The following is an 11,955-nucleotide window of genomic DNA, read 5'->3' as shown; positions in this document are numbered from 1 at the left end:
CGAATAATTGCAACCAGTACGAAACTTATGGCCATTTCTACTTTCCGAGCAAGCTAGCCTTGACCCTAGGGCTTTGGTCCAACAGATTGAATAGTTAGGGCCTTAGAAGTCAACGCCCGAAGCATAAAATGCAATAAAAATACAACAGTGTATCCATCATATAACAGGAATAATTGCAACCAGTTTGAAAGTGATGGCCAATTCTACGTTCCGGGCAACCTAGGCTTCACTCCAGGGCGTTGCTCCACCAGACCGAATAGCTACGGCCTAAGAAGTCAACGCCAGAAGCATAAAATACGATATAAATACAACAGCTTTTCCATCGTATAAAACGAATAATTGCAACCAGTATGAAACTTATAGTCATTTCTACTTTCCGAGCAACCTAGGCTTCACCCTAGGTCGCTGCTCCATCAGATTGAATAGTTAGGGCCTTAGAAGTCAAGGCCCGAACCATAAAATGCAAAAAAAAATACAACAGTGTTTCCATCATACAACAGGAATAATTGCGACCAGTTTGAAAGTGATGGCCAATTCTACGTTCCGGGCAACCTAGGCTTCACCCTATTGCGTTGCTCCACCAGAACGAATAGTTAGTGCCTTAGAAGTCAATGACAGAAGCATAAAATACAATATAAATACAACAGTTTTTCCATCGTATAAATCGAATAATTGCAACCAGCATGAAACTTATGGATATTTCTACCTTCCGAGCAACCTAGGCTTCACTCTAGAGCGTTGCTCCACCAGACCGAATAGTTACGGCCTAAGAAGTCAACGCCAGAAGCATAAAATACGATATAAATACAACAGCTTTTCCATCGCATAAAACGAATAATTGCAACCAGTATGAAAATTATAGTCATTTCTACTTTCCGAGCAAGCTAGGCTTCACCCTAGGGCGTTGCTCCACCAGATCGAATAGTTAGTGCCTTAGAAGTCAACGCCAGAAGCATAAAATACAATATAAATACAACAGTTTTTCCATCGTATAAAACGAATAATTGCAACCAGTATGAAACTTATGGTCGTTTCTACTTTCCGAGCAACCTAGGCTTCACCCTAGGGCGTTGCTTCAACGGATTGAATAGTTAGGGCCTTAGAAGTCAGCGCCCGAACCATAAAATGCAAAAAAAATACAGCAGTGTTTCCATCATATAACAGGTATAATTGCAACCAGTTTGAAAATGATGGCCAATTCTACGTTCCGGGCAACCTAGGCATCACTCTATTGCGTTGCACCACCAGATCGAATAGTCAGCGCCTTAGAAGTCAACGCCAGAAGCATAAAATACAATATAAGTACAACAGTTTTTCCATCGTATAAAACGAATAATTGCAACCAGTATGAAACCTATGGTCATTTCTACTTTCCGAGCAACCTAGGCTTCACCCTAGGGCGTTGCTCCAACGGATTGAATAGTTAGGGCGTTAGAAGCCAGCGCCCGAAACATAAAATGCAAAAAAAATACAGCAGTGTTTCCATCATATAACAGGTATAATTGCAACCAGTTTGAAATTGATGGCCAATTCTACGTTCCGGGCAACCTGGGCATCACTTTATTGCGTTGCTCCACCAGATCGAATAGTTAGTGCCTTAGAAGTCAACGCCAGAAGCATAAAATACAATATAAATACAACAGTTTTTCCATCGTATAAAACCAATAATTGCAACCAGTATGAAACTTATGGTCATTTCTACTTTCCGAGCAACCTAGGCTTCACCCTAGGGCGTTGCTCCAACAGATTGAATAGTTAGGGCCTTAGAAGTCAACGCCCGAACCATAAAATGCAAAAAAAATACAACAGTGTTTCCATCATATATCAGGAATAATTGCAACCAGTTTGAAAGTGATGGCCAATTCTACGTTCCGGGCAACCTAGGCTTCACTCTATTGCGTTGCTCCATCAGATGAAATAGTTAGTGCCTTAGAAGTCAACGCCAGAAGCATAAAATACAATATAAATACAACAGTTTTTCCATCGTATAAAACGAATAATTGCAACCAGTATGAAACTTATGGACATTTCTACTTTCCGAGCAACCTAGGCTTCACCCTACGGTGTTGCTCCAACAGATTGAATAGTTAGGGCCTTAGAAGTCAACGCCCGAACCATAAAATGAAAAAAAATACAACAGTGTTTCCATCATATATCAGGAATAATTGCAACCAGTTTGAAAGTGATGGCCAATTCTACGTTTCGGGCAACCTAGGTTTCACTCCAGGGCGTTGCTCCACCAGACCGAATAGTTACGGCCTAACAAGTCAACGCCAGAAGCATAAAATACGATATAAATACAACAGCTTTTCCATCGTATAAAACGAATAATTGCAACCAGTACGAAACTTATGGTCATTTCTACTTTCCGAGCAAGCTAGCCTTCACCCTAGGGCTTTCGTCCAACAGATTGAATAGTTAGGGCCTTAGAAGTCAACGCCCGAAGCATAAAATGCAATAAAAATACAACAGTGTATCCATCATATAACAGGAATAATTGCAACCAGTTTGAAAGTGATGGCCAATTCTACGTTCCGGGCAACCTAGGCTTCACTCTAGGGCGTTGCACCACCAGACCGAATAGTTACGGCCTAAGAAGTCAACGCCAGAAGCATAAAATACGATATAAATACAACAGCTTTTCCATCGTATAAAACGAATAATTGCAACCAGTATGAAAATTATAGTCATTTCTACTTTCCGAGCAAGCTAGGCTTCACCCTAGGGCGTTGCTCCTCCAGATCGAATAGTTAGTGCCTTAGAAGTCAACGCCAGAAGCATAAAATACAATATAAATACAACAGTTTTTCCATCGTATAAAACGAATAATTGCAACCAGTATGAAACTTATGGTCGTTTCTACTTTCCGAGCAACCTAGGCTTCACCCTAGGGCGTTGCTTCAACGGATTGAATAGTTAGGGCCTTAGAAGTCAGCGCCCGAACCATAAAATGCCAAAAAAAATACAGCAGTGTTTCCATCATATAACAGGTATAATTGCAACCAGTTTGAAAGTGCTGGCCAATTCCACGTTCCGGGATACCTAGGCTTCACTCTAGGGCGTTGCTCCACCAGACCGAATAGTTACGGCCTAAGAAGTCAACGCCAGGAGCATAAAATACGATATAAATACAACAGCTTTTCCATCGTATAAAACGAATAATTGCAACCAGTATGAAACTTATGGTCGTTTCTACTTTCCGAGCAACCTAGGCTTCACCCTAGGGCGTTGCTTCAACGGATTGAATAGTTAGGGCCTTAGAAGTCAGCGCCCGAACCATAAAATGCAAAAAAAATACAGCAGTGTTTCCATCATATAACAGGTATAATTGCAACCAGTTTGAAAATGATGGCCAATTCTACGTTCCGGGCAACCTAGGCATCACTCTATTGCGTTGCACCACCAGATCGAATAGTCAGCGCCTTAGAAGTCAACGCCAGAAGCATAAAATACAATATAAGTACAACAGTTTTTCCATCGTATAAAACGAATAATTGCAACCAGTATGAAACCTATGGTCATTTCTACTTTCCGAGCAACCTAGGCTTCACCCTAGGGCGTTGCTCCAACGGATTGAATAGTTAGGGCGTTAGAAGCCAGCGCCCGAAACATAAAATGCAAAAAAAATACAGCAGTGTTTCCATCATATAACAGGTATAATTGCAACCAGTTTGAAATTGATGGCCAATTCTACGTTCCGGGCAACCTGGGCATCACTTTATTGCGTTGCTCCACCAGATCGAATAGTTAGTGCCTTAGAAGTCAACGCCAGAAGCATAAAATACAATATAAATACAACAGTTTTTCCATCGTATAAAACCAATAATTGCAACCAGTATGAAACTTATGGTCATTTCTACTTTCCGAGCAACCTAGGCTTCACCCTAGGGCGTTGCTCCAACAGATTGAATAGTTAGGGCCTTAGAAGTCAACGCCCGAACCATAAAATGCAAAAAAAATACAACAGTGTTTCCATCATATATCAGGAATAATTGCAACCAGTTTGAAAGTGATGGCCAATTCTACGTTCCGGGCAACCTAGGCTTCACTCTATTGCGTTGCTCCATCAGATGAAATAGTTAGTGCCTTAGAAGTCAACGCCAGAAGCATAAAATACAATATAAATACAACAGTTTTTCCATCGTATAAAACGAATAATTGCAACCAGTATGAAACTTATGGACATTTCTACTTTCCGAGCAACCTAGGCTTCACCCTACGGTGTTGCTCCAACAGATTGAATAGTTAGGGCCTTAGAAGTCAACGCCCGAACCATAAAATGAAAAAAAATACAACAGTGTTTCCATCATATATCAGGAATAATTGCAACCAGTTTGAAAGTGATGGCCAATTCTACGTTTCGGGCAACCTAGGTTTCACTCCAGGGCGTTGCTCCACCAGACCGAATAGTTACGGCCTAACAAGTCAACGCCAGAAGCATAAAATACGATATAAATACAACAGCTTTTCCATCGTATAAAACGAATAATTGCAACCAGTACGAAACTTATGGTCATTTCTACTTTCCGAGCAAGCTAGCCTTCACCCTAGGGCTTTCGTCCAACAGATTGAATAGTTAGGGCCTTAGAAGTCAACGCCCGAAGCATAAAATGCAATAAAAATACAACAGTGTATCCATCATATAACAGGAATAATTGCAACCAGTTTGAAAGTGATGGCCAATTCTACGTTCCGGGCAACCTAGGCTTCACTCTAGGGCGTTGCACCACCAGACCGAATAGTTACGGCCTAAGAAGTCAACGCCAGAAGCATAAAATACGATATAAATACAACAGCTTTTCCATCGTATAAAACGAATAATTGCAACCAGTATGAAAATTATAGTCATTTCTACTTTCCGAGCAAGCTAGGCTTCACCCTAGGGCGTTGCTCCTCCAGATCGAATAGTTAGTGCCTTAGAAGTCAACGCCAGAAGCATAAAATACAATATAAATACAACAGTTTTTCCATCGTATAAAACGAATAATTGCAACCAGTATGAAACTTATGGTCGTTTCTACTTTCCGAGCAACCTAGGCTTCACCCTAGGGCGTTGCTTCAACGGATTGAATAGTTAGGGCCTTAGAAGTCAGCGCCCGAACCATAAAATGCCAAAAAAAATACAGCAGTGTTTCCATCATATAACAGGTATAATTGCAACCAGTTTGAAAGTGCTGGCCAATTCCACGTTCCGGGATACCTAGGCTTCACTCTAGGGCGTTGCTCCACCAGACCGAATAGTTACGGCCTAAGAAGTCAACGCCAGGAGCATAAAATACGATATAAATACAACAGCTTTTCCATCGTATAAAACGAATAATTGCAACCAGTATGAAACTTATGGTCATTTCTACTTTCCGAGCAACCTAGGCTTCACCCTAGGGCGTTGCTCCAACAGATTGAATAGTTAGAGCCTTAGAAGTCAGCGCCCGAACCATAAGATGCAAAAAAAATACAACAGTGTTTCCATCATATAACAGGAATAATTGCAACCAGTTTGAAAGTGATGGCCAATTCTACGTTCCGGGCAACCTAGGCTTCACTCTATTGCGTTGCTCCATCAGATGAAATAGTTAGTGCCTTAGAAGTCAACGCCAGAAGCATAAAATACAATATAAATACAACAGTTTTTCCATCGTATAAAACGAATAATTGCAACCAGTATGAAACTTATGGACATTTCTACTTTCCGAGCAACCTAGGCTTCACCCTACGGTGTTGCTCCAACAGATTGAATAGTTAGGGCCTTAGAAGTCAACGCCCGAACCATAAAATGAAAAAAAATACAACAGTGTTTCCATCATGTATCAGGAATAATTGCAACCAGTTTGAAAGTGATGGCCAATTCTACGTTCCGGGCAACCTAGGTTTCACTCCAGCGCGTTGCTCCACCAGACCGAATAGTTACGGCCTAACAAGTCAACGCCAGAAGCATAAAATACGATATAAATACAACAGCTTTTCCATCGTATAAAACGAATAATTGCAACCAGTATGAAACTTATAGTCATTTCTACTTTCCGAGCAACCTAGGCTTCACCCTAGGTCGCTGCTCCATCAGATTGAATAGTTAGGGCCTTAGAAGTCAAGGCCCGAACCATAAAATGCAAAAAAAAATACAACAGTGTTTCCATCATACAACAGGAATAATTGCGACCAGTTAGAAAGTGATGGCCAATTCTACGTTCCGGGCAACCAAGGCTTCACCCTATTGCGTTGCTCCACCAGAACGAATAGTTAGTGCCTTAGAAGTCAATGACAGAAGCATAAAATACAATATAAATACAACAGTTTTTCCATCGTATAAATCGAATAATTGCAACCAGCATGAAACTTATGGATATTTCTACCTTCCGAGCAACCTAGGCTTCACTCTAGGGCGTTGCTCCACCAGACCGAATAGTTACGGCCTAAGAAGTCAACGCCAGAAGCATAAAATACGATATAAATACAACAGCTTTGTCCATCGTATAAAACGAATAATTGCAACCAGTATGAAACTTATGGTCGTTTCTACTTTCCGAGCAACCTAGGCTTCACCCTAGGGCGTTGCTTCAACGGATTGAATTGTTAGGGCCTTAGAAGTCAGCGCCCGAACCATAAAATGCAAAAAAAATACAGCAGTGTTTCCATCATATTACAGGTATAATTGCAACCAGTTTGAAATTGATGGCCAATTCTACGTTCCGGGCAACCTAGGCATCACTCTATTGCGTTGCTCCACCAGATCGAATAGTTAGCGCCTTAGAAGTCAACGCCAGAAGCATAAAATACAATATAAATACAACAGTTTTTCCATCGTATAAAACGAATAATTGCAACCAGTATGAAACTTATGGATATTTCTACCTTCCGAGCAACCTAGGCTTCACCCTAGGGCCTTGCTCCAACAGGTTGAATAGTTAGGGCCTTAGAAGTCAACGCCCGAACCATTAAATGCAAAAAAAATACAACAGCGTTCCCATCATATATCAGGAATAATTGCAACCAGTTTGAATGTGATGGCCAATTCTACGTTCCGGGCAACCTGGGCATCACTTTATTGCGTTGCTCCACCAGATCGAATAGTTAGTGCCTTAGAAGTCAACGCCAGAAGCATAAAATACGATATAAATACAACAGCTTTTCCATCGTATAAAACGAATAATTGCAACCAGCTTGAACGTGATGGTCATTTCTCCTTTCCGGGCAACCTAGGCCTCACTCTAGGGCGTTGCTCCACTAGATCGAACAGCTAGGGCCATAGAAGTCAACGCCAGAAGCATAAAATACAATATAAATACAACTGTTCTTCCATCGTATAAAACGAATAATTGCAACCAGTATGAAACTTATGGTCATTTCTACTTTCCGAGCAACCTAGGCTTCACCCTAGGGCGTTGCTCCACCAGACCGAATAGTTACGGCCTAAGAAGTCAACGCCAGAAGGATAAAATACGATATAAATACAACAGCTTTTCCATCGTATAAAACGAATAATTGCAACCAGTACGAAACTTATGGCCATTTCTACTTTCCGAGCAAGCTAGCCTTCACCCTAGGGCTTTGGTCCAACAGATTGAATAGTTAGGGCCTTAGAAGTCAACGCCCGAAGCATAAAATGCAATAAAAATACAACAGTGTATCCATCATATAACAGGAATAATTGCAACCAGTTTGAAAGTGATGGCCAATTCTACGTTCCGGGCAACCTAGGCTTCACTCCAGGGCGTTGCTCCACCAGACCGAATAGTTACGGCCTAAGAAGTCAACGCCAGAAGCATAAAATACGATATAAATACAACAGCTTTTCCATCGTATAAAACGAATAATTGCAACCAGTATGAAACTTATAGTCATTTCTACTTTCCGAGCAACCTAGGCTTCACCCTAGGTCGCTGCTCCATCAGATTGAATAGTTAGGGCCTTAGAAGTCAAGGCCCGAACCATAAAATGCAAAAAAAATACAACAGTGTTTCCATCATACAACAGGAATAATTGCGACCAGTTTGAAAGTGATGGCCAATTCTACGTTCCGGGCAACCTAGGCTTCACCCTATTGCGTTGCTCCACCAGAACGAATAGTTAGTGCCTTAGAAGTCAATGACAGAAGCATAAAATACAATATAAATACAACAGTTTTTCCATCGTATAAATCGAATAATTGCAACCAGCATGAAACTTATGGATATTTCTACCTTCCGGGCAACCTAGGCTTCACTCTAGGGCGTTGCTCCACCAGACCGAATAGTTACGGCCTAAGAAGTCAACGCCAGAAGCATAAAATACGATATAAATACAACAGCTTTTCCATCGCATAAAACGAATAATTGCAACCAGTATGAAAATTATAGTCATTTCTACTTTCCGAGCAAGCTAGGCTTCACCCTAGGGCGTTGCTCCACCAGATCGAATAGTTAGTGCCTTAGAAGTCAACGCCAGAAGCATAAAATACAATATAAATACAACAGTTTTTCCATCGTATAAAACGAATAATTGCAACCAGTATGAAACTTATGGTCGTTTCTACTTTCCGAGCAACCTAGGCTTCACCCTAGGGCGTTGCTTCAACGGGTTGAATAGTTAGGGCCTTAGAAGTCAGCGCCCGAACCATAAAATGCAAAAAAAATACAGCAGTGTTTCCATCATATAACAGGTATAATTGCAACCAGTTTGAAAATGATGGCCAATTCTACGTTCCGGGCAACCTAGGCATCACTCTATTGCGTTGCACCACCAGATCGAATAGTTAGCGCCTTAGAAGTCAACGCCAGAAGCATAAAATACAATATAAATACAACAGTTTTTCCATCGTATAAAACGAATAATTGCAACCAGTATGAAACTTATGGATATTTCTACCTTCCGAGCAACCTTGGCTTCACCCTAGGGCCTTGCTCCAACAGGTTGAATAGTTAGGGCCTTAGAAGTCAACGCCCGAACCATTAAATGCAAAAAAAATACAACAGCGTTCCCATCATATATCAGGAATAATTGCAACCAGTTTGAAAGTGATGGCCAATTCTACGTTCCGGGCAACCTAGGTTTCACTCCAGGGCGTTGCTCCACCAGATCGAATAGTTAGTGCCTTAGAAGTCAACGCCAGAAGCATAAAATACAATATAAGTACAACAGTTTTTCCATCGTATAAAACGAATAATTGCAACCAGTATGAAACCTATGGTCATTTCTACTTTCCGAGCAACCTAGGCTTCACCCTAGGGCGTTGCTCCAACGGATTGAATAGTTAGGGCGTTAGAAGCCAGCGCCCGAAACATAAAATGCAAAAAAAATACAGCAGTGTTTCCATCATATAACAGGTATAATTGCAACCAGTTTGAAATTGATGGCCAATTCTACGTTCCGGGCAACCTGGGCATCACTTTATTGCGTTGCTCCACCAGATCGAATAGTTAGTGCCTTAGAAGTCAACGCCAGAAGCATAAAATACAATATAAATACAACAGTTTTTCCATCGTATAAAACCAATAATTGCAACCAGTATGAAACTTATGGTCATTTCTACTTTCCGAGCAACCTAGGCTTCACCCTAGGGCGTTGCTCCAACAGATTGAATAGTTAGGGCCTTAGAAGTCAACGCCCGAACCATAAAATGCAAAAAAAATACAACAGTGTTTCCATCATATATCAGGAATAATTGCAACCAGTTTGAAAGTGATGGCCAATTCTACGTTCCGGGCAACCTAGGCTTCACTCTATTGCGTTGCTCCATCAGATGAAATAGTTAGTGCCTTAGAAGTCAACGCCAGAAGCATAAAATACAATATAAATACAACAGTTTTTCCATCGTATAAAACGAATAATTGCAACCAGTATGAAACTTATGGACATTTCTACTTTCCGAGCAACCTAGGCTTCACCCTACGGTGTTGCTCCAACAGATTGAATAGTTAGGGCCTTAGAAGTCAACGCCCGAACCATAAAATGAAAAAAAATACAACAGTGTTTCCATCATATATCAGGAATAATTGCAACCAGTTTGAAAGTGATGGCCAATTCTACGTTCCGGGCAACCTAGGTTTCACTCCAGGGCGTTGCTCCACCAGACCGAATAGTTACGGCCTAACAAGTCAACGCCAGAAGCATAAAATACGATATAAATACGACAGCTTTTCCATCGTATAAAACGAATAATTGCAACCAGTACGAAACTTATGGTCATTTCTACTTTCCGAGCAAGCTAGCCTTCACCCTAGGGCTTTCGTCCAACAGATTGAATAGTTAGGGCCTTAGAAGTCAACGCCCGAAGCATAAAATGCAATAAAAATACAACAGTGTATCCATCATATAACAGGAATAATTGCAACCAGTTTGAAAGTGATGGCCAATTCTACGTTCCGGGCAACCTAGGCTTCACTCTAGGGCGTTGCACCACCAGACCGAATAGTTACGGCCTAAGAAGTCAACGCCAGAAGCATAAAATACGATATAAATACAACAGCTTTTCCATCGTATAAAACGAATAATTGCAACCAGTATGAAAATTATAGCCATTTCTGCTTTCCGAGCAAGCTAGGCTTCACCCTAGGGCGTTGCTCCTCCAGATCGAATAGTTAGTGCCTTAGAAGTCAACGCCAGAAGCATAAAATACAATATAAATACAACAGTTTTTCCATCGTATAAAACGAATAATTGCAACCAGTATGAAACTTATGGTCGTTTCTACTTTCCGAGCAACCTAGGCTTCACCCTAGGGCGTTGCTTCAACGGATTGAATAGTTAGGGCCTTAGAAGTCAGCGCCCGAACCATAAAATGCCAAAAAAAATACAGCAGTGTTTCCATCATATAACAGGTATAATTGCAACCAGTTTGAAAGTGCTGGCCAATTCCACGTTCCGGGATACCTAGGCTTCACTCTAGGGCGTTGCTCCACCAGACCGAATAGTTACGGCCTAAGAAGTCAACGCCAGGAGCATAAAATACGATATAAATACAACAGCTTTTCCATCGTATAAAACGAATAATTGCAACCAGTATGAAACTTATGGTCATTTCTACTTTCCGAGCAACCTAGGCTTCACCCTAGGGCGTTGCTCCAACAGATTGAATAGTTAGAGCCTTAGAAGTCAGCGCCCGAACCATAAGATGCAAAAAAAATACAACAGTGTTTCCATCATATAACAGGAATAATTGCAACCAGTTTGAAAGTGATGGCCAATTCTACGTTCCGGGCAACCTAGGCTTCACTCTATTGCGTTGCTCCATCAGATGAAATGGTTAGTGCCTTAGAAGTCAACGCCAGAAGCATAAAATACAATATAAATACAACAGTTTTTCCATCGTATAAAACGAATAATTGCAACCAGTATGAAACTTATGGACATTTCTACTTTCCGAGCAACCTAGGCTTCACCCTACGGTGTTGCTCCAACAGATTGAATAGTTAGGGCCTTAGAAGTCAACGCCCGAACCATAAAATGAAAAAAAATACAACAGTGTTTCCATCATATATCAGGAATAATTGCAACCAGTTTGAAAGTGATGGCCAATTCTACGTTCCGGGCAACCTAGGTTTCACTCCAGGGCGTTGCTCCACCAGACCGAATAGTTACGGCCTAACAAGTCAACGCCAGAAGCATAAAATACGATATAAATACAACAGCTTTTCCATCGTATAAAACGAATAATTGCAACCAGTACGAAACTTATGGTCATTTCTACTTTCCGAGCAAGCTAGCCTTCACCCTAGGGCTTTCGTCCAACAGATTGAATAGTTAGGGCCTTAGAAGTCAACGCCCGAAGCATAAAATGCAATAAAAATACAACAGTGTATCCATCATATAACAGGAATAATTGCAACCAGTTTGAAAGTGATGGCCAATTCTACGTTCCGGGCAACCTAGGCTTCACTCTAGGGCGTTGCACCACCAGACCGAATAGTTACGGCCTAAGAAGTCAACGCCAGAAGCATAAAATACGATATAAATACAACAGCTTTTCCATCGTATAAAACG

The sequence above is a fragment of the Calliopsis andreniformis genome, chromosome 11, assembly GCF_051401765.1.
Source record: "Calliopsis andreniformis isolate RMS-2024a chromosome 11, iyCalAndr_principal, whole genome shotgun sequence".
Classification (NCBI taxonomy): Eukaryota; Metazoa; Arthropoda; class Insecta; order Hymenoptera; family Andrenidae; genus Calliopsis; species Calliopsis andreniformis.
The sequence above is the reverse complement of the archived record's forward strand: the minus strand, read 5'-3'. Positions refer to the sequence as shown.